Genomic DNA, 25283 nt, shown 5'->3' with positions numbered 1-25283 from the left:
TTGTTCAACTTTGTCGAAGACACCATTTTTGTATCTCATAACCGGGCTAAGATATAAGCAAATAAAGTTTTGGCTCACTAGCGCCATCTTGGGAGTGTTTTCCGAATTTATAAGGTTCTATGCGAATAGGTATTATTTAGTTGTTCAACTTTGTCGAAGACACCATTTTTATATCTCATAACTGGACTAAGATATAAGCAAATAAAGTTTTGGCTCACTAGCGCCATCTTGGGAGTGTTTTCTGAATTTATAAGGTTCTATGCGACTAGGTGATATTTAGTTGTTCAACTTTGTCGAAGACATCAATTTTGTATCTCATCGCTGGACTGAGATAGAAACGAAGCAAATATTTGTACGCTGGAAAGTTGTTTCATATGTTGCTTATATATGCGACATTTGTTGGCGTCTGTGCGCCACCTGGTGAGTTAATTCTGAATTAAAATAGTTACCAAGTGGAAATCAGCAGTCCTATGATCAACTTTGCAGAAGACAGTTTTCTCCTAAACCTTTTTATTTTCAAGATATTTGCTCTACACAGCAAAAAATAATGTAATTTCACTCGATGTAATAATGCTGACGTAATGAAAAATCTATGTAAACGCGAATTTTAGATGGATAATAACATCAACTTAGATGTGATATCACATCGCTCTAAAATTACACTGAAACGACATCATGATTTTGGAATACGTTGCACTCGTGTAATATTTACAGGTGAAACACACACAATATTACACATAAACAGCTGCAACCAATCCATTCCAACATGGCCTAGCGATATTACACAAAATCGATGCCATTTTACATTCAACCTCTTTGCAATAATAAGTCTCGCAACACTGTCCGCATGATGTTTGACGGAGTGGACGGAGTAGAGGGAGCCATTTTTGTTTTGTTGCGGAGCAGTCGATTCTTCAATTTTATGTTAAAAATTCGTGAAAAATCTTAAAGATGTCCCAACAAACAGTGCTTACATTGTTTATGAGTGAATTAACTGTGGTTTGTATCGGTAACGGCGCTAATATGGTAAATAAGTAGGTATAAAACAGCTTTTATTTTTCCTACTTTCAAAAGGTCCCGGAAGGAACAATCCACCGGAATCCACCCGGTGTGAGGTTCGTACCCCGTAAAGTACACGGCGGACGGCAGGTTACCATCATGTGGCCAAAAGAGTAAGAACACACCAGTGTGGCTCGAATGAATTCCAGAACGGACCTAGCTAGCGCCTACAGTGAAACGGGTATGTAGTTATATCAACCTTTCCGCAACTTTTACTTTTATTCTGGAATTACGTTCCGATGGACAGAGAGCCAGCTCTTTAGCTAGGTGTTCAATGAGTACTTCCACAGTTATTAACTGTGAGAGATCGCATACTCGCTATGTGCGGAGGGGAAACTTCCCCGGAAATAATCCAGATAATGTGTGTGAATGCCGAATGATGCAGTAACTTCGGCTCACATACTACAAATGCATTGGTGCGCCCACCAAGAGTGGTCTGCAGAGGATTAACCTTACCGAGGCTTGTTCCTTGTAACTTTGTTTAAGTCGGCTAGGAGAAGCAGTTTGCCTAGGCTACTTCTGCTACATGTTTTAAGTGCTATATACACTGGCCTTTCCCGAAGAAATACCGTATGGTGGTTCCGGGGATACAAGGGTAATGTCTGTGCTTCCAGAGCCAGGGCTGACACACTCTCTGAGATATCTTCTCAGGGGTCTAGTTGTAGACTTCTCCCGTTTAAAATAAATGCTGAGGGTCGTAGGTTCGATTCCGGGTTTCGGAGTCATGATACTTCTTCTTCTTTCTGGCGTTACGTCCCAACTGGTACAAAGCCTGCTTCTCAGATTAGTTTTCTTATGAGCACTTCCACAGTTATTAACTGAGAGCTTTCTTTGCCGATTGACCATTTTTGCATGTGTATATCGTATGGCAGGTACGAAGATACTCTATGCCCTGGGAATCGAGAAAATTTCTCTTACGTATGTAATGTATAAAGCCAATGTTCAAATTAAAATAACAAATATTTAGGTGAGAATCAAATACTATATTAAACTACAAAATTTCTTCTGGCAGTTCCTCTATATTTTGAATTACTATTGAAAAAACTGGGTGGGTTTCCTTTTCTGAGAGATTGCTCACCATCTCGGGATTATTGATGATTTATTTAGAGTATTGACAATTTTTCTCAATATTTCATTTGGAACCTCCTACTAATAAATATTATGTTTTTTTTTGGTAATTACGTGGTAAATTGGTAAAGGGAAAGCTATTTGGGGTCATTCTGAAAGTAATTTTAAAAGTGTTTGAATTTTTAGTTTCTTTATTAGTAACATTATCATCCTAATTTGGCTCAACTAAATTAAGCTATTATTACCATTTTGTTAACAACATATAACATTTAATCCGTCGTAGCATTTCAGCAAATGATATATAATATGTTGTTAACAAAATGTTGAAACAGCTTAATTTAGTTTTAGCAAATTAGAATAATCTTGGCATTACGTCCTCACTAGGACAGAGCCTGCTCCTCAGCTAAGTGTTGCCATTTTCGCATTCGTATATCGTTTGGCAAGTACGGTGATATTCTATGCCCTGGGAAGTCAATGAAATTTTCCATTATGAAAAGATCCTGGACCGACCGGGAATCGAACCCAGACACCTGCAGCATGGCTTTGCTTTGTAGCCGAGGACTCTAACCACTTGGCTAAGGAAGGCCCCAGGATGGATGCCTACAGACATCTGAAGATGATACTCAGTAATTCTTAGGAACAGTTTATTTAATAAATATATTGTCAGTGATTTTTCCTTCTTTGAATCATCGGCTATTCGTCCGGGACTTACCACCTTGAACATGTTTGAAGCCACGAGCCACTAAAATGTTAACTGAAATTGTACTTTCTTAGAAACATATGCCTTTTTCGCGTTATATTGCTGCTACGATAGTGGAACCAGGTCCATCACACTCGCGTTCAGATTGGGTACCACTTCTAGTACCGTTAAGTCACCAGTCACCGTGCGGCCTCCATTCACCGTGCACATATACAAATTCCAACAGAATATTCATACAATTTTCTCAAATTATTTTTTTTTTCCTTCCCCTTGGTTATGCGACCTTGCCGCGATGGGAGGGCATAATCCATTAGCCCATATGATGGAAACCAAAGGCGTAACCTGTAGTGGTGGTATCACATTTTGGCATTGTTTTGCTTAAAGCCGCGTCATAATTTATATGGCATAGACGCACTAATATCTCGGATGTGATCCAACGGACATTCTGCGTCATTGATAGAATTGATGCCCATTTCAAATAATTAATCTATTCGAAGTGGACATTAATACTATTGGTGACGTTCAGTTTGCCTTTTGCTAACCAGAATGATCCGTAGCCACTCTTACTATTAGCTAGTTAGATACATCGTTATCACATACGACGTAGGGAATACTTAGGAACTCTTAGGAAAATGACTAGTAGATTCACTGAGTAGAAATAAGTGGCGACAATCTTATTTTTATATGGTTTTTACATTGCCATAATAAGAAATACCTCTTTTGTAACAGCGGTATAAATAATCTAATTCCAGCTTCATTTTCGCAAAATTTACAAGTAGAAAGTAGGCGTTGTGAAGCATTGCATTTGCCACCGAAAAGTGAATCTTGTAGGAGACTGTAATAGAAGCCTTAGGTAACTTTACTCTTCAATATTCACTATAAAAATTACTATGGAAAGTAAGACGCTGAGATCGATCATTAGGGTACACTTGCTAGTTTCGAAAAATTGTTGAACAGACAAGGAAAGCGACTTTTTTCTTTAAGGATATATGAACGTAATGACCAATAAATACATTTAACAACAAAAATGAAATTAACTAGAACTCTTACTAAACAGCCTAATTTTGTTAAGACTTGACGACAATTGACATTTAAGACTATAATCTTACGTAAAAGACAGGAGTAATCAGAATAGCCTTAGAATGACAATTCAAAACCATTTCGACTAGACAGTATTAGTAATGACACTACTACACTACTATTTCAAACAAATTCTGATGGAGCTGCTGATTTTCACAATGCTTCCTTTTCTCAGAAGCAAGGGAATATGGGTATTTTTCAAAAACTACCACGTCACAATACTAATAAAAAAGCAGTGTTCATGTGGGCGCCATTGCCTAGTCCATCTGAGTATTGGTCCTGGTAGAGGGGAAACTTGGCAAAAGCCAGACCGAGGGTTCAGCCTTGACAAGTTAAGCTGTCAGGCAGCTCCAACAAAAATTTTCTCAAATTATTTTTTTGTCAGCAAAATAAGATAAAACTGATGAAATGGAGTAGTTCTTATCACAAAGCATTTTGAAAAACCTAGTTTATGTAGTCAAAATCATGTAAATTCTGTTTAATAATGGGATTTTTTAATACTCTTAGTAGAAACGGCACAAATTAACATTTTTCATTTTAACGTTAGAGTGTAAAATTTTTCATAATTTTAACAAGTTTTCGCTGTAGATATCTTTAGTAATATGTATTTCATCGTATGAACCATGAGATTTTATGCAAATAAGATTTTTCTATTGTGTTTGAGTCGAAACACAAATGCACGGTGAATGGACCCTTTTCATTATATATGGTTCCTATTACCGTGCATTAGTGCAAAAGGTTTGAAATGATTGGGTAATATTGGATTTATTGTTATGTCGTGATTTAATTACTTCATATTTAGTTTTAGAACGAATATGAAAAGGTTTGGACAATACAGTCAATCTTCCTATAACGATTTTGATGGAAAAATAATAATTTAGCCATTTTTTCAACTTTCTATAGTTTTCGTTGTAAAATAATATTTGAATACCCTTAAAAATGAGTGCGCACACTGCTAGCAACATATTTGCTCCACCAACAACGTTTCTTCAAGACACAAAATTAAATCATGACGAAAACTATACGCACGGTAAATGGTGCACCAGCGTGCACGGTGAATGGTGACATAGAACGGTACGAGGCGACCTTAACATGATATTTGTAAACAAAAATTTTGAGTATTTTTTTGTTATGTGTCACTGATTTTAGATTTTTCCCTGAATTATGGTATAATTGCACGCTTCGTAGTGGTATTCTAGTTCGCTTCTAATAATTTGGAAAAAATATATATTTTTTTGAAGTACAGATTTATTTTAAATGCACGGTGAATGGTAGCTTGACGGTACTACATTTGATCCCTTGGTACTGCAAAAGGTACCCAAGTTTGACAGATCGCAGTACACTTTTCATGGCATTCTAGATTTTGCTCTATTACCTTATGAGCCCTAAAATTGTGGGCAATTGCAAGGGATATGGAAGTCTTTATTTCGTCTTTGGTGGAACTCAAGATTTTGTGTCATTCGAGCTAATATCATAGAATCAAAAGAGAGGATGTTATAGATTGCGATTATTTGAGTGATATGACAAACAGTACCAAATTATTTCCTAGAAGCAATCAACAAAATTATATAAGGCTAATTTAAATAAGGCGGACTTTTTGAACCAGCAGTGCAAACGGCTGGTCGTTTGCTCAGCTGGTACAACAAGTCCGCCTAATTTAAATTAGCCTTATGTATATCCGCCACTCGTGGTTCTGCCTTTTGTAATTCCGCCTTTTGTGCGTAGTAGCCTTTGGAGTTTCAAACATATATGATTCAAGGAACTCCACTGAAACTTATTAAAAAAATTCGCTCAGTAATTTTAATAAGAATTCCTTATAGATTTTCTTTTTTTATTTTTTTTTTCTTTCTTTATTATTGAGACCTTCAGCTCTAGGCTGGTTCATCTAATTTTCTTTTTTAGTTTAAAGTTTCGTCCATTCCATTCAAAAGATCGGAAATAGATTTTCAAATTATCCTAGATATTCGCCAAAAAATCTTCAATAGTTTTTGTTGAAAGTTTACATTTTAACTCCTCCAGCATTAAATCCTGAAATACCAAAAGACATAACATATGAAACATATTGGAATAATTTTAATTCGTAACAAACACTTCAATTTCGGAGTTCGTCCGGATTATAACTTTTAAAACACATTTCAGATTACAATACAGAATATGATTATATGATTGCCCGTATAAAAAATACAATACAAAAACAATATACCGTATTGTGACAGTACCATTCAAAACCTTGGAAATACAATACAGTATTTTGAAAAATAACAATACAATTACAGTACAATACATTGTTTTGAACAGTTCTCTGTATGGTGAGATTTTTCCAATATAATGTATGGGTTGTTAAGTATCGTAACGATACAAATATAGATATTTTTTCATACATACATTTTGAAAATACAATACGATACATTGTTCATGTATTATCTTCCATAGCAATTCGTGTATTGTTGTACAATACAAAAACAATTCAACGAACTGCATTTCAATTGCAAAGAGATGGAAAGTATAGAATCTGTATTTTGTATGGATTCCCCAACTTACCGGATATTCGTGCCAACAGTACAAAAGAATATTAACTCTTATAGAAATAAAGATATTTATCATGGTTGCATTCGTTGTCATAGCTAATGTCAAGTGACTTTTACAAAACTACTTATTTTTACTTTTTGAATATTTTTCACCCAACATTTCTAGCTTTCTGAACTTGTTTTGTTTACTTCTTTCAGCCAAGCTACATAGAAAAAAGCAACAGTTGTTTTACGTGAAAATAGGAATTTAACCAAATTGTAAGGTATAAAAACAATAAAAAACAATATAGCGTTCTGTTACAATATATTATATTGTTTTTGTATTGTATATTAAAACAAGAATAATGTTGCTTCGATGAGCTTCTGTTAAAATCTCTGGATGAACTCCTGGAGGAACCTTTCGAGAAACTCATGGAGATCTGGAGTAATCCCTTGAAGAATCCTTGAATGAACTTCTAGAGAAATGAGCTTCTGGAGAAGTTCTTAGATGAATTCCTGGAACAATTAATGAATAAATTCCTGGTATAGAGATTCCTGTGAGGATTCCATCAGAATTTCCTCCAGATACTTTTTGAAAGATTACTCAAACATTTTTTCCAGGCATTGTCCTGATTTTCTGTCAGGGATTTTTCCAGAAATTCCGGGAAGCCTTCCGAAGAATTCCTCAAGGGCCTAAAGGAACTCTCCAGATATTCCTCTTTAGATTTAGATTTAGATCTAGTTATTTTTCAACAAACTGCTCTGCTGCCCATAATTGCGTGAGAATAACTTTTGATTTTTGGTCTATTTAGAGTTAAAACCGCTAAGCGTACATTCGACAGCCATAATCAAAATTACAATTTTGTTGTGGAAACTTCGTAAAAGAAATAAGGTCCTTTTACCACACTATGAATTGTAACAACATAACAGCCAAACTCAGAATGTGGACGGGTTTCGTTATGACTTTTTACAGAAGGTTTAACAGAAATTACTTTAGGATTTCCTTCAGAAATATTACAGACATTCCCGGAATAATTCCTTTATTAATTGTTAAAGGAATCTCTGGAGTAATATCTAATGATATTCTTAGAAATTCTGTAAAAAACACTAAATGTGCTTCTTAAGAAATCTTCGAAGTAATATCTGAGAGAATCTTAGGGCAATTATCTGAGTTAATTTCTATATTTTTTCTGAGACAATCATGCAAAAACGTATTGTAATACTTATTGTAATGTTAAGAGAAATTCATAAAAAGCTGTTGGAAATATCTTAAGATATTCTTAAGTTATTTCCATCAGTTTTTTTATGAATTCCTCTTGGCATTACAATAAGTATTACGATATATTTTAGCGTGAGAAACGTCTGGTCAGATTAACTGAGAAATATTTATAAAAACTTTCATATCTTTGTTTTTTTTGGTTACTGCTTGTTTATTTGGTTCCTGTGTGGTCTCGTTTTGACCGTTTTGGATGGATAATCTCTATTTCATTGTTTTTAAGACACTTAGTCACTTAGACACTAAAAATTTCTTTTCAGACTTTCGTCTATGAAGATCTCCTGAAATTCCAATTACAATTCTAGAATGCATTCTCGCAGTATTTATACAAGAGCTTCTTACGAATTTATAAAACAAAGTAAGCAATTTTATAAGGTATTGGAAAATTAAAAGGAAATTCATAAGTAAGACCTTAAGAATTATTTAGAAAATTTTCGGACAAGACATGGACAAATTCTAGAAGTTGCTCCTGGAAGAAATTGGAAGAAAAACTAGAGTATTGTATGTAAAACCTATTCAAAGAATTTCACATTCCTTATGAAAAAAAAAGTTATAACAAAAATTCAATGGTAATTCAATTGTAAATTTTAAACGGAAATTTTTGAATAAAATTTATTTTTTTTTATGGTAATAGGACTCTTTAAAATCTATTTCTACGCAATTTCAAGGAACATCTGAAAGTATTTAAATTTAAATCGTATGGACGTCTTGGAAGAACCTCAAATAAAACTTTCAGTTTTTGTAGTATCAAGCAAGCTTAGTTACTCAAGGAGAAATTAATATATGAGTGTTAGAAGGATTCGAGTAATAAATCCAGAAGCGATTTCCTAATAAGCACCAAAAATAGCATATGGAGCAATTTCATAAGCCACCTTCAGATGGAATTTACAATAAACCTTTGAACAAATTTATCAGAAAATCTAGTAGGAACTCCAGAAATAAAAAAAAGAATTTGATGAAGTACCGTCAAACGGGGTGACTTGCAACACTTTTCAACTTCAATCAACCAAAATCATGATCTAAACGTCATCTAAAAATCTAAATTCCTTAATGAACTTTTAATGGTCGACCCGCCTACAGAATGAGGTGACAGAAGATTGAATCGAATTATTTTATCATACCAAAAATCATAAAAAAGGTGAAAATTTTCAAATTTCCCTATGCGGGGTGACTTGCAACACTCTATGCTAATTTAGTTTTTGCCATCAAAATGTTGATATATTTTATTAGTCGCATTTGTTAAAAATTATTATTCATGTATTTGAAGCATTCGAACCACTACAAGAGCATTTCGATTACCTATTTTCAAGATAATGATTGAGACATTTTTGTATGGGAAAATGAGGCGTAAAATCATCAAGGTCAAATATCTTAATTCAACAATACATTTAACGAGTGTTTGAAGATGATTGACGAATTATGACTCATTTTATTATAAAGTAGACCTGATACAAAAGTTTTCCACTTTTATAAAACTTTAAATTCCATGGAAATTAGGTGTTGCAAGTCACCCCGCATAGGTACATCTTTATAAAAAGTATTTATATTAAAAAGTTGTTACTAAAATTTCGTAAAATAAAATTCGTCATATTATAACTTATTAGTTGTAGAAACAACATGTAGAGTATTAGTTTTGGGGATTAAATCTATATCATGTTTTCAGGCCACGATTTCGAACCTCCATCAAGTATCAGTTTTAAAGACATTTAACAGAATTATGTTCAATTTGTAAAAATATTTCTAATAGCTGCTTTAATTGTGGCTACTACATGAATTATAAGTGACACGTGTTGTAGTACCGATTAATAACAAATTTTCATTTGAATTTTGTGTTTTATAGTGATATTTGGTTGTAAATTACTATGTGTTGCAAGTCACCCCGCCGTTGCAAGTTACCCCGTTTGACGGTACGTAAGAAATTTTACATCGAGCTCCAGAAAAAAATCTGAATGTAGCCTGTGGGCAAAAAATGATAGATTTAAAAAACTGTGAGAAGGTTAAAGATCCAGAATGTTCTTGATAATTCCAAGAACAAATCTTAATGAAGCTTCTAGAATAATTTTAGAAAGCATTTCTCAAGAGCTCCAAGAAAAACCACATGCAGTAGTTTAATTTCAGAAAAAAAATCTTTTAAAAAAATTCGAAAACAAATTATTTGAAAAAAAAATACAACAAAAACTTCGGGAATACTTTCATAAGATACTCCTCTGGGAAATTCACCAAGGTTCTCAAGTAATTACAGAAGCAATTGGAAGAGGAATGATCTATTTTTTTTTGTTCTATAGGGGTACCTAAATATTATATATATGGCCCAATATATACAGTAGTGTGGGACAAAATTTAGATTCTCGCTCTAGTTCACTTTTTGGATTGTATTTGGGTCCCATAACAACTGTGCAGGGGCCTTGCTTAGCAGAGTGGCTAAAGTCCGCGACTACAAAGCAAAGCCATGCAGAAGGTGTCTGGCTTCGATTACCGGAACTTTTCGTAATGGAAATTCCCTTGACTTCCCTGGGCATAAAGTATCGTATCATCGTACCTGCCACACGATTTACGAATGTAAAAATGGCAATTTTGGCAAAGAAAGTTCTCAGTTAATAACTGTCGAAGCAAAGACAAATTGAAGATCTCCATGTCCCTTGCATTTGCTTAAAATTTTATGGCTCATAAGGTAATCTAGAATGCCGTGAAAAGTGTATTGCGATCTGTCAAATTGGGTACCTTTTGCACTACCGAGGGACCAAATGCAGTAAGGGAAGGGGTGGTATAATGAACACCTTAAGGATATCATCTTGTTTCTGATAGAAAAACGAGGAATTCGTATAGTGCTATCGCACAACATAAAAAAATAGGGATGTTATCTACATCAGCGACACGAATGCAGACTAACATAGCTAAATTTTCACATATTTTTATCGCTTTCAAAAAACGATGCAAATGTTCATTTTACCTGCACTATGTGCACTGTTGGTGGTTAAATGAACATCATGCAAAAAACGAGAGCTAAACAAATATTTCTGGAAATTTCCATTGCATTACCGAATATATATCCGTTAAGGATTGTAATCCATAGAAAAAGTAATCTAAAGGAATCAGATTTGACATCATATCATAACGATGTCCATCTCACTTGAACAACCTCAAGACCTCCGAGCTAAATGTTACGTCGGTTCTAATATTCAAACGTGGTTTTCTAAAACCTTAATTTTCGTTGATCTTTTCACTTCAATTGACCTTCGTATCATCCCAAACACTCTGATTTATGCTCTAAATCGTCCGTGCTTGAATTCATTGAAATTTGTTTTTACTCGGGAAGGGTGTTCATTTTACCACCACTTCCCCTACTAGAAGTGGTATACCCAATCTGAGCCCGAGTGGGACGGACTTGGTCGAAGTGCTCATAAGAACACTAAGCTGAGAAGCAGGCTCTGTCCCAGTGAGGACGTTAATGCCTAGAAGAAGAAGAAGAACAACTATGAAAAATTTCAGATCGATCGATTTTAGCGCCTGCCGTTCAAAGTTTGTATGGGATTTACTATGGGGAAACTTGCTTTTGCAAAGAAAAATCGCCAGAGGTCGCCCATTGACCTTTATACAAAATCTGAACATAGACCTCGATAGGTATTTTTACGATGAATCTTGATAGATATTTTTACGATGAAGAACATTGCCGGAGACCGCGGAACAACCCGATACTTGTGAAAAAAGTTATTCAATGAAAACCTATTGGCAAGGCGACGTTGATTAACACGTAAAGGAATAACAAATTAACAACAAAAATGACAAAAATAGACAACATTTCGAAATAGTCTATGCTCAATAACTTTTTTTACAAGCATCATATTGCTTTGCGGTCTTCGACAATGTTGTTCATCGTAAAAATACCTATCAAGATCTTTGTTCAGAGGACAATGGGCGACCTCTGGCGACTTTTCTTTGCAAAAGTAAGTTTTCCCATAGTTAAGCCCATACAAACAGTTGTTATAGGACCCAAATGCAATCCAAAAAGTGGACTGGAGCGAGAATCTAAATTTTTATTTTACCGTGTCCCAGGCCAATATACAGATATCTGTATTTTGTAATATCCGCGGTAGATTAGAGGTTGTCCATAATTCACGCGATCATATTTTTTTCCTGATATTCGGACAACAAAACATCTTATGAGAGGAAATAGAGTTTGAAATTAGTTGTTCCCTGATTCGATGCTATCTGTTTCAGTTTCGTGACAAAAGTTTATCTCCCTAACTTGATATTTTCATGAAAAAATTCAAATCTCATCAAATCAGTTATAAATTCCATAAATTTAAAAATTGTGATTATGGTGAGGGAATTATTTTTTATTATCGGACAATTTGGGCCGGAGGTTCTCCGATTTGTATGAAATTTTCTCCAGAGGTAGAGCTCGTGGATATATGACAAAAAGTGAAATTCAAAAAAAATATAGTGGCCTATTTTCCCGGAAAACTCTAGATTAATTTTCACGATTTCCCTATATACATCAAACTTTAAAAATTCATATCTCCTGAACTATGCATCGTAGAACAAAAGTTTTTTAGTGAAATCGAAAGCAAATTTCCTCAGCAATCTAAATATATAAAAAGAAAAACATTTTCCGGAAATTTTTTCACTATGAAGGAAATTGTCGGAAAAACTATCGTCTGTATCCTGAAAAATTTTCGAAAAAAATATTGTTTGTTTCATCAATCCATGCTCTAATTTTCGTCCATAGACGCCAAAGTGGTATCTTTTACCGTTTAGGCGACAGGACTGAAAAACCAATCACCAGCCGCACGCTTTCCATAGGAAAATGTGTTCTATTGTGGGCCTCATAACCGTGCGCTCACGACGGCAGTAATTTACACGCATTGTAAGTGTAACGCAGTAAACCATCCTTTCCTTTCCAGTCAGAAGAAGCTTTTCGTCAATCGGAGCACTCTCCATTGGTCTGTTGGGTGTTTTGTATGTCCTATGTTTTTTATCTCGTTGCCACCCCAATGGTCCCGTCAATACCTAGTTGGGAAAATTCAAAATGGCGTTTCTAAAAAAAGTGCTTGAACAAAAGTTGTTCCAAATAAGCTATATTATTCAAAACCACAATAAAAAAAAAAGATTGTTTTTCAATAGTTAGTTGATTGTTTTTCAATAGTTTGATATATAGGTCACTTATTTCGATGTTTGATAAGACAAATGAGCGTATAAATTTATTTCAATTATTATTGAGCTACTCGTACCAATTCGGTTTAGCCCGCGTTCGTTGAACTTCGGTGGATCACCTGTGCTACCATGGGAAAGAGAGGGTTAACGATTTTTTAATCTAGAATTCTAAAATCTTAGATATGTACCTATATGATAATTCAATATTTTCTTTTATTTTAGATCGATACGAAACGAGTATGAACTTTGTGAATTATTCTACTGTTTGGTGAAGGAATCTAAACACATCCTCGAGTGCCTTCAGGAAGGGTCTACTGCGGTTCCTCGGATAATTATTTAAAACATTAAAAAATGTACTACATGTTGTAATAAAAAAAAGTTGATGATTTAAATGAATCTGTTTTGTTTTTTTATTTGAAACATAATTTGTCTCTTCACCATCAAATTCTCTTCAATGGTTGATTAAATTGCTTTTATCGATTTATTAAATCAATCTACGCGGATTAAACTAGTTTTTTAATCATAAATATGATTAAAGAGATCAAAATGGATAAAAAAGCAATTTAATCACCCTTGAGCAGAATTTGTGATTGCTTTTTTCTCTTAAATCGCTTAGATTACATAGTACTTATATTACATCGCGTCGAGTACATCGTATTATGTACGTTGAAACTATTACATCGAAAAAATTACATCGGTCGCATTTATTACACCAATAGGCCGCGAGTACGTCGGGCTGTGTAATATAACACGATCGAGGGAATGACTTGGTTGCAGCGGTTTCGATGTAATATTCAACAACTTTTTTTGCTGTGTACAAGTACTGTCCTATTTATAGGACGCTGGGCGTTCGGGGCTTCTGTCCTATTTTTAGGACGCTGGGCGGATATGGGTTAAGTCCGGTACTAATGTTATTTCTCCTCGCAGTGCTGTCACATCCTTTTGAACTCCCATCTGTTTTCTAGATTGTAAAAATGATTGTACCCCGTTTGGTATAAAGTCGTTTGGCATAAAGTCGTTTGGTATAAAGCCGTTTGACATAAAGTCGTTTGGCATGATGATCGTTTGGCATAAGGGCGTTTGGCATAATGATTGACTTAGAATTAATATCGGCATTATTGAGATCAACACCACCGAGCAGTTCGGACGTACCACATGATGAAAATTACTTGATAATAGAAGGGCAAACTTATTTGCAAAATATTAAAAGATCTATTACTGCAGCATAATGCAAAAATAGCCTATATACGAGAGCAGATTATTTTTCGTTTAAAATGTTTAAAGCTCTAACGCAAAAAATTTTCTCACAATATAACTCAAATAAACAACACATATTTAAAAGAAAATATTTGTGACGAAGCTTTTCAACGATTCAATATAAATTTTAATTCTGGAAGTGTACATCAAAAACACCGTCTATTACCGAAAGAAGAGAAAATTTGTGATTGAGATACAGTTAACTCCCCATTACTCGATATTCCGTATCTCGATTACGAGTTAGAGAACCATAGTAAAAGTTGGTTTCCATGACTAACTCGATGGTCCCTTAAATCGCAGTTGCACTGGTTTTGTGTTCTGTAACTCGATACCTCCCTAACTCGATGTTCCTTTCAATATCGAGTAAGGGAGAGTTAGCTGTAATATTTTTTCCAGCATATCTCGAAAGGAGATCATGCGTTTGCAAAAAAATATTTGTTGAATATTGGCAGGTTCTAAAGTAATTATCATTATAACAGCACATCAAGCAAGAATTGATATAACAGCAAAATATAAAAATGGTTTACATTTAGCTTCAGTGAATAATAAAATTTAAAACAGTATAAGTATTTTTAAAAGAAGGCAAAATTTATGATTAAATCAATAGAAGATTGGACGCCGAAAACAATTGTGGCATAATAAAACGAAACGACATCAACAAGTGCATTCAAAATCATCGAAGTGATTGTGCTACTTTTCCCCGAATGTAATTTCTCCGAATGACCCTTTTCTCTAAATGCCATCTCTCCGAACGACCGGTTTCCTCGAAAAGTGGTGCAGTCTAAATAGGTGCTATAGTAGTCTTCAGTGGCTGGATAGCGAACGAGAAAGAACGATAAGCAATCAAAAAAGAAGGTTTTCTGTCATTCTCGGCTATACACTCTGTACCGCATCTTTTAACCGTCGAAAAGATGTCGCACCTCGGATTTCCAGGATGGACAACTCAATGGCTGTTTTTGTATCTCTCCAATCGTACGGCATACGTGACCGTTCGAAATAACTTCGGGAGTACCGCAAGGAAGCGTCCTCGGCCCGCTGATCTTCATAATTTTTGTGAACGATCTGTACCAGCTGCTCTCGTCTTGCAATTTATCCTTCGCAGACGATCCTAAGCTATATCGGGTGATTCGCTCTGCTTTGGACTGCATAGCTATGCAAGCGGATGTCGACGCCATTATTGTGTGGTGCAGTGACAACGGAATGCGAATCAATAGCAACAAATGCAAAGTGATATCTTCCACTCGCCGCAATCATCAATACAGGCATGAATATTCCGCAGGGTCTGCCGTAATTGAATGCGTTCAATTAATCTGCGATCTCGGAGTTAGAATCGACTCAAAAATCAGATTTAACGAACACGTCGCAATTATCACTGCTAAGGCTTGGCCAGCGTTGGGATTCGTTAGACGACACGTCTCGGACTTCACCGACATCTGCGCGCTGAAATCCCTATTTTGTGCACTAGACCGGAGCATACTAGAGTACGCAGCTCCCGTGTGGTCACCATACCATGTGATGCAAACGTTGAGGATTGAACGTGTTCAGAAGAAATTTGTGCATTTTGCATTGCGCCACCTACTGTGGATTGATCCTACAAATCTTCCTCATTACCCAGTCCACTGCCGACTCATCAATTTGAAAACTCTGTCGGCAAGGAGGACCCAGCTGCAGCAATTGTTTATCTTTGACACCATATGTGGAAACCTCGACTGTCCTACTAATAGAAGTATTAGAAATAGAACGCTAGAGGCGCTGTTTCATCCATACATTGGCTGTGATATAGATGAAACAACCACAGTAGCCTTGAATTTCTACCTGCGCGATCAACCGGTACTCAAACTGTCAAATAGTTCGTTTTGTTTTTTTTTTTTCTCTCATATTTCGATGTTGAAAAAGGAATTAAATTAATGAAAAGAGCCCAATATCTGGGACAATTAAGCAAGAAAAACCAACGTAATAAGAATCGCTGTTCGATAAATTCAATTGGCCGGGATCTAACGTATACCGCATTTGTTATGTAACCCACAGATGCAAGCAACTTTCAACTTAACATGACTCTATGGTGCTTCTGTAAGTAAGGAAGAACGTCAGTTGAATACATCTTCTTAAAAAAAAACACGATGGCATTCTTCATTGGAGTGAGAAAACAGTTCTCAATGTGTCGAAGAAAATTTGTATCGTAGCTGAATCTTATGAATCGTACAAGTTTCCGCAGTCAGCTACATGGCAAACCAATTGTACAACTTCAACTCAGTGCCGATGCTGCACATTTCATTTTTCCTCCCGTCATATATCACTGGACTTTTTGCTTCAACACTCATGATGCTGCAGGTCGATGTGTGCCGGGGGAGCATACCTTTACTTAGTATCAAAACTCAATTTGCATACTTCAAATCTACCCTTAAGAGGCCTTCACTAAATTTATGATTAACCAAGGATAACTGGCAGCGGCTCATCAACGTATTTTTATAGTCTTCCATTCAAAATGAATCACACGCCTAGACGATAATGTATTAAGAGTCACAACTCTCTAGGGCACTCTAACCACACGAAAGATTCGTTGTTTCACCCAACACGCTCGGTTGAAGGCTAGAAAAATTACAGAATCAATATTTTGATTTCGAAAGCAGGTTGCTATGGATAGGATGAGGAAGTTTGACACTTTGAGTACCACCTCCAAACTGCGCATACTAGATGTTGGTCACAAGATTAGCAGCGACAATAGCGGTCTAATTCTTATACGTCTATTGTCCTACTCTACTCGGTGAAGTCTCTCTCAACGTTCCTCCGCGGCGATTCCGTAGTTTCTCTTTCTTGACAATTCCTTATCACAGGACTGCTTATGGTCAAAATAACTCTCTTAGTTTGTGTGTTAAAGCTTTTAATAACGTTAGTGATCGGTTTGATTTTAATTTGTCGAAAGTAATGTTCAAAACTAGGTTTAAAAATTTAGTTTAATCAAATTTTAATTAACTTTGAGACAGTATGTACGTCGTAGACGAAGACGGTGGAATATAATAATAATTATGGAGGCTCTCCGTTCCATTGACGGGTTGGAAGAAATGCCCTTTCCCGATCTGAGCATTTGCGTCGCCGATGACTATCTTGACACCTTGTTTTAGACACTCTCCGTAGGTCTCATCTAGGTTATCATAGAACTCCTTCATGTAATTGGACTTATCTTTCATTGGCAAATGTATGCTAATCAGGTTGTAGTTGAAGATTTTGACTTTCATTCTCAACACACATATCCCGTCGATTACCGGTTTCCACCGAATAACCCGCTTCATCTGCTTGCCAATCACTATGAAGCCAACTCCACGTTCTGCCTTGTCGCCACCGCTGTAGTCCCACAGCGTTGCGATGGATCTTCTTCGTGAACAATGATCGACGCATCTTCGCGATCCAACATTCACCAAAATTCATTTTCCATTTTTGCGTCACGAAGAGCATCGCAAAAAGCGAACGGATGCAACGCCGAAGAAGCAAAATGAACACACCGATAAGTGATTCGCGAAGCCTTTCCACTCGTAGGATTCATTTATCCACGCGCTGTTCATTCTCGTGATTCATTACAAGGTTGCTTCTTCTCGTAAAGTCAAGCTCCACGCTAAGCCAGCTCCACGCAGCGCATGTGTTAAAACTACACAGAATGAGGCAACCAATGCAGAATTGGCTGGCTGAGTGAAAATTCTGAGTAGGTCGCACTCATTCTGTGAGTTGCCGACGTTTTGGCCTTGGGCTGTCCGGGATCTATGGAAACGGAACTGTCAATGATATCCCGCGTGGCCGCAAACAGTTGGCCGTTGTTAAGATGGGGAGTTTTCTGTGATGTTTTCTAGCGAAAAGCCGGAAGATGGTCGCAAATGCGAAAGTTTTTTCCCCATTTGCTTCCACTTCGGCTATTCAAATGAAAAAAATGTCTGAAAATCTTTAAAATTGGAATGTTTTTTTATGTTTTTAGAAGCAAAACAAAAATGGAAATGAATTCCGCATTCCTCCTCTGTGCGCAATTCACTCATTCAGTTTCGTTTATCACCGTTTGCACAAAACTGTGTACAATCCCTTTGCACATAATCTGTGCTGCACGAAAAGAGGCCAATTTTGTGCGCTCGGCACTCATTTTTGAGCGGAGCAAGTTTAGCGTGATTATTGCAAGCCCGCATGAAGATGATCGAAATGAATATTTTCCTGTTCTTCGCGAAGAGCAGGCAGCGTGGATCGTACCTTTCACATTAGAAATCCTTTATAAAGGATCACTAGTTCACATTATCGAGCGATGGGAAATCACCCGATGTCGGGAGAAACAGCGATCCGAAAATGAAACACGAATGAATGAAGCGCCCGAACGGTTGTTTGTGTTTATTCGCAGATTCTGTTTTGATGCCTACGCAAATTCATCGTGCCTCGCGTTTCCGATCGTTGTTCAGCAACATACTCCCACACAATCAGAATGTACGTACCGTTAAGTCACCAGTCCCCGTGCGGCCTCCATTCACCGTGTACATATACAAGTTCCTACAGAATATTCATACAATTTTCACAAATTATTCTTTTGTCAGCAAAATAAGATAAAACTGATAAAATTAAGTAGTTTTTGTCACAAAGCATTGGGAAAAACCTAGTTTATTTGGTCAAAATCATTTGAATTCTGCTCTAAAATGAGATTTTTCAACACTCTTAGTAGAAACGCCAAAAATTCACATTTTTCATTTTAACGACAGAGTATGAAATTTTTCCAAATTTCAACAAGTTTTCACTGCGGATACTATAAGTAAGATGTATTTCATCGTATGAGCAATGAGGTTGTATGCAAATTGGATTTTTTATTGTGTCTCAGTCGAAACCCAAATGCACGGTGAATGGACCCTTTTCAATATATATGGTTCCTATTACCGTGCATTAGTTCAAAATACATGAAATTATTCGGTAATATTAGATTTATTGTTATGTCGTGATTAAACAACTTCATATTTAGTTTTTGAGTGAATATGAAATGGTTTGGACAATACAGTCAAACCTCCTATAACGATTTTAATGAAAAAATAATTATTCAGCCAATTGTTAAACTTATTATGGTTTTTATTGTAAATGAAGATTTGAATACTCTTAAAAATGAGTGCGCACACTACTAGCAACATAGTTGCTTCATCAACAACGTTTCTTCAAGCTACAAAATAAAATCATGATGAAAACTATACGCACGGTGAATGGTGCACTAGTGTGCACGGTAAATGGTGACATAAAACGGTACGAGGCGACCTTAACATGGTATTTTCAAACATAATTTTTAAGTAATTTTTTGTTATGCATCACTAGTTTTAGATTTTTCCCTGAATTATGATATAATTGCACGCTACGTAGTGGTATTTTAGTACGCTTCAAATTATTTGGAAAAGTTGTATGATTTTTTGAAGTGCAGATTTTTCTTAAATGCACGGTGACTGGTTGCTTGACGGTATAACGAAATCACATTTTGCGTTATGCGACTTCTGGTTCTCTGGGGTAGATGTGGTACTTGAATGAAGTGTTAGCGATGGGATCCACCGCTCAGAATTCACGTTCTCCAGTTTTCGGCCAGTGTATTTTCTGGATAGCTGCTGACATTCCGCAGTGCACGAGCCAGGAGCCCAACATTTTCCAAACAATTGTTTTCCAATCGTTGTCCTTTATTCGTTGCCGGGTCTGTTGCTGTTATTTCAATCCGTTAGCTCTACTTTTGTCTTTCTTGGTTGATGAAGAGTCTTCCATAGGCCACATTACCAGGGTTGCGATATTTACATCGTGCTAGAGGGGCTGCCTCCTCGGTGCTGACACGGTACATTATTGTCCGTTTGTTCTTTACATGATGACCACTGTCATAACCATCACAACCATTCACTATTATCAGGGCTTTGGACCTGTAGCATTGGTTCTCAATAGTTTCAAGACATGTTGAGTCGTCATGCGCTAGCAGTGTTCAATAAATGACTAGGCTGTTATAGTGGTCAATAAAAACTCTACCAATCGAATATTCAGACTTTCTTCAATCGTGAATTTTCCAGTGGATCCGTTTCTTAGCCGAAAAATTGAAATAAGGCGCGTTGTTGATTGTAAAACAAATTTTACAAGCAAGACAGGGTGCAGCTTCGAGCTTTGTCGGCCCTGAACCGTTTTGTGGTGTTCCTGAGTGCACTCTCAGGATGAAACTGAAAAATTGGGAAATGTCCATGGTAGAATCCAATTGGGACGCCACGGATACATCCAAGCAAGCGAAAAGATTCATAAAACCCAGTCTAGCTAAAGCCCGGGCTATACTGAATCTTAATAAAGGAAATCTTAGGGTAATAACTGGCCTGATGACCGGTCACTGCCCAAGTAGGTATCATCTTAAAAATATAGGAAAAATACAATCCTCTGAGTGTCGTTTTTGTCAAGCTGAAAACGAAACTGCTAAGCATTTACTCTGCAACTGCGGACCATTGCTTAATCAAAGAATGTTAACATTTGGAAAAGGGTTATTAGAGCCCTTGGAAATTTGGCAAGGTAGGCCTAATAGGGTAATAGACTTTATAAAACGAGTTGTGCCCAGTTGGGACAGTGTGACACATCAACCAATGTCTATCACATCTCAATTGTGAAAGCATATTTGATGAGCACCAAATAAAATATGGGTCATACCACAATATTCCTAAATAATGGAAGCAGTGGTGAGAAGGCTCTACAGATGAGGAAAAATTACAAATATTTACGCATCAAAGTTTTTTGTAGTTCAAGAACATTACCGTAAAATAAGAAAACTCCAATATGGCGTTCGATATCGAAGTCGGTCTAATAGAATAAATAACCACTCCACAAATCATAGCAAAATCCCCCAAAGCTCCGATCATGAAACTCAAAAGTCACAAGATTTGCATTTTCTTCATCCATCCATTTGCGAACCATTCGTTCACCTTTTCACCCGAACCTCCGCTCCGTATCCAACGAGGACCATCAAATCAATCTTATTCCTTCCGATTTACGTTCAATTTCTTCCTTCCTCCTTCATGTATGTATGCACACATAAGCTACCCGAAAACATGCAATCAACAGTGCCCATCAGTTGCAATAAAATATCAATTTAAGCGATATTCCTTTCACCTCTGCTTCGACCTGCCGTGCCGGTGCCTTTTTCAGACAGCCTTCTTTCCCACATTAACAACTAGGACGTCTTCGGTTCCCCTGTATTCAGTTGGTTCAGCTCTCTTCCCTGCCAACTCGCAACAGTCGTTAATACTAGAAGAGTCCTGAACTTTGCCATGCTCCCCGCCATGAGTTGGTACGGTAGCTCGTTCTTCCTCATATTGAATGGGGATCCTGATATGGTCGTTTCAGTGTATTGAAGAGGACGACGGGGCCGACCGACGCGATATTACGGTGGCACATTTTCAAATAAAAAAAATAAATAGAACTAAATCTTACCATTTGGACCCACAGAAGCTACGCAGAAAGTTTTAGTGAAATCCGTCAACTCTACACCAATTAACTTAATAGCCAACAATATTTCGTCAACTTACTCGGTTCATGACCGCCTCTTTCCATCCTCAACTGTGACCCACACTCTTCAGGTCTTGATGCATCTGGACAATCCACGCCTTCTTGTTCCGAACGGATTCAAAGCGAACACCGTCCTTACAGGGTTGTTGTCCGGCATTCTTACAACATGCTCTGCCCAGCGTATTCTTCCAGCATTAGCCACCTTTAGGATACTGGGCTCGCCGTAGAGTTGGGCGAGCTCGTGGTTAATGTTTCGCTGCCACACACCGTTCTCCTGCACGCCGCCGAAAATTGTCTTTAGCACTCGGCGTACGAAAACTCAAAGATCTTGCTGTTTCCGCTTCCATGTGTGTCGTTCCATGTTTTGCCTCATGGAATTGTTTATCCCCCATTAAAGCTCCGACATATTCCGCTCATACTTTTACACTAGCTCCTGGGGATCCAAATGAATAAATCTGGAATAAGATTTCTGTAGTTTGCTCGTTATGGGCCACCCTATTCCATATAGGTACACTAGTTCAAGTTGGCTATTTTCCTCACATTTTCCGCGAATGTTTTTTTTTTTGTTGCTGCCTTAGACTGCTAGCGTTGCAGCTCGGTACGGCACTTTGCAGCACTCATAAATTTCAATAATTCTTTTACGCTCTTTCTCTCATCTCGAACCACCCACCTGCATCAGCCAGCCACTCGTATAAGTTCCCAGCCACACTCCGTACTCTGCGTGATGATGGTATGGTATTTTACGGAGGTCGTTTGGGGGAAACAGCTTTCTCAAAGCGGATATATGAACCGAGCTAGTAAGTTGGTATACGCAGAGAGGACGTTCAAATAGCTGATTGGGAAAATATTTATGTTATTATCCTGGGGTTTTGCCCCTGTCACGATGGTTCCGAAGGTGTGCGATATTATAGACGTCAAAACTGCAATAGATGAGATAACGTGCCGGGAAGTCGCTCAGTGGCTTACCCGGAAAACGGTGTATCTTCTCCATATGTCGCGTTTTCCGGTGAGTATGTATGTCAAGGTTTTGCGGTACGTTTCACTAGAGAAAAATATTGCACGCATTTTTGTGAAAGTAATTGATCAATTTACACATCGATCAATTAAATACATAGCCTCGTTTCTCCTTTCCACGGCAAAACTGAGATCAGCGATTGTTTTGATAAGAGAATAATATTTTGAACGTGTATCAATTAAGATTTTCAAATGAATTTATTTTATAGTAGTTGGAATTTCTTTAAACTTTAAGCTCAGCTCAATAGCTATTCACGTCGCTACTGTAATCTGGTCTTCCTAAGCTGAGAAAACCTTCATACCGCGGTATGACGCGGTATGACGGTATACCGTCAGGAAAATCAATTCGCATCCTCCAAAAACCTCCTGGATCTCATAAGGAATTCTAAGGGGGGTTCATAATAGATTGTTAAGGAATTTCAGAATATATGAATTGGAAATTCAACTAGTAAAAATGAGGAATGTTGAGATTTAGAGATAAATTTAGAACACATTTTCCCCACTAAACTCTTTCGGACACTAATAAACTTCTCCTAAACCTAAAATATTGATAATGCTATACTAGCTCAACGGCGCTCTGATATGCAGAGTAAGCTAGACGATCTTGCCGAACGCTCCTCAGCGGCAGGTCTCAACATCAATGTCAACAAGACCAAATCGTTGGATGTAAACACGGCCGGCCCTTCCAGCTTTACAGTAGCCGGGCAAACAGTGGAGAACGTCGAAAACTTCCAATATCTTGATAGCCAACTGGCGTCTGACGGCGGTACCAAGATCGACATAGGTGCACGGATCAAGAAGGCGAGGGCTGCTTTTGCGAGCTTAAGAAATATTTGGAAGAACAGTCAGATTAGTCAACGCACCAAAATTCTAATATTCAATTCCAATGTCAAATCTGTGTTATACGCCAGTGAAACGTGGTGTGTATCACGAAATTCGACAACGAAAGTGGGGGTGGGTCGGCCACACTCCACGTCGGGGCGGAAACGAAATCTGCAAACAAGCGCTGGAATGGAATCCAGCAGGACATCGCAGCGGAGGCAGACCCAGAGGATCATGGCGGCGCAGCCTCAACAATGAAATAAAAGAAGTCGACGGCAATTTGACCTGGCCGCAGGTCAAGGCGATAGCTGGTAATCGCCCAGGATGGAAATCTTTCACGTCGGCCCTATGCACCAGAATGGGTGCCCAGGACCCATAAGTAAGTAAGTAAACCTCGGCTATTCGGCCTCAATGGAAGTTGATCCTCAATATCAGCTTCTATATTCGAATAGCCTAGATAGCCGTGTAGTGTCGGTAGCCAATTGCAACAAGGCTAGAAATAACACTACGGATTGCCTGTTCCGGTGGTATAAGTCCATCATACAGGTGGCCCCTAATTCATGGTGTCATGCGGCTAAAAGCATACCGTGCCTAGGAATGAATGGTTAGGGGGGTCAAAAGAAACCTAACCGTGAACGGTGCCTGTGGAGTACCAGGGCACCCTCCACAGTATTATGCCCTTACTGTGCTACCCGGAGCAATGGCGCAGTTGACCTTGTACTTCTCCGAAATAATCGGCTACTCATATTTAGCCTCAAATCAGAGGCTTGATACGAGTGGGAGCATGTTAATGTAATATGAATCGAATCAAAATTATCCAGGTGAACCTTCATCATGCAAAGGGCGCATCAGCAGTGCTCAGCAGAAGGTTCACCAAGGAAAATATCAATGTGGGACTAATTCAAGAGCCCTGGGTAAATAATGGAAGGGTACTTGGTTGCCCTTCGAGCAGTTGTAGAGTTTTGTACGACGAAACTCAGTCCAAACCACGGACGGCTATTCTTGTAAATAGGGACACAAAATTTGTCCCAATTACAGAATTTATCCGTAGAGACATTGTTGCGATCAAAGTAGAGGTGCCAACTATCCGTGGGAAAACGGAGGTATGTATTGCTTCTGCTTACTTTCCTGGAGATGTTGAAGATGTGCCTCCATGCTCTGTCGTTCATTTTGTCAACTACTGTAAGAAAATTAATGCCCAATTTATAATAGGGTGCGATGCAAATGCCCATCATACAATTTGGAGCAGCACCGATATTAATAAAAGAGGAGAAGATCTTTTAAACTACATGTCGTCTAACAACATAGACATATGTAATAGAGGTGATTCTCCTACTTTTGTAAACTCTATCCGACAAGAGGTTCTTGATCTCACGATCTGTAGCGACTTGTTATCGGAGAAGATTGTGAACTGGCATGTTTCTGATGAAGAATCATTGTCAGATCATAAACAAATCCGGTTCGATTTTAAAGCTGGATCAGAAATAACAGAAAGCTATAGAAACCCAAAGAAAACCAATTGGGATCTCTATCGTTTTCATTTAACGAATAAGAATTCGTATAACGGTGAACAGTTCACGACTGTTTCACAACTGGAAAATGCCTCTGATGGGATCATTGACCAAATGGTCTCATCTTATCATGCTAGCTGTCCTATTCAACAAAGGTCATCTAACAGGGATGTGCCTTGGTGGAATGACAAGCTGGCAGGATTGAGGAAGAAATCCAGGCGGTTGTTCAATAGAGCAAAGATCACTTTAGATTGGGTTGAATACAAAAAAGCCCTAACAGAATACAACAGAGAACTAAGGCACGCCAAACGTAAGGACTG

General features: G+C 37.5%; 1 long non-coding RNA gene across 1 annotated transcript; it reads left to right on the top strand.

Annotated features, from left to right (window-relative positions):
* Nucleotides 1–715: 715 nt before the first annotated feature.
* Nucleotides 716–13515, top strand: LOC110679848. The gene is made up of 3 exons (XR_002502753.1): nucleotides 716–999; nucleotides 1075–1240; nucleotides 13067–13515. It is a non-coding gene; the product is annotated as an uncharacterized LOC110679848 (long non-coding RNA).
* The last annotated feature ends 11768 nt before the right edge of the window (nucleotides 13516–25283 follow it).

This window comes from Aedes aegypti, chromosome 1, assembly GCF_002204515.2.
Source record: "Aedes aegypti strain LVP_AGWG chromosome 1, AaegL5.0 Primary Assembly, whole genome shotgun sequence".
In the NCBI taxonomy this organism is placed as follows: domain Eukaryota; kingdom Metazoa; phylum Arthropoda; class Insecta; order Diptera; family Culicidae; genus Aedes; species Aedes aegypti.
The sequence above is the reverse complement of the archived record's forward strand: the minus strand, read 5'-3'. Positions and strand labels throughout refer to the sequence as shown.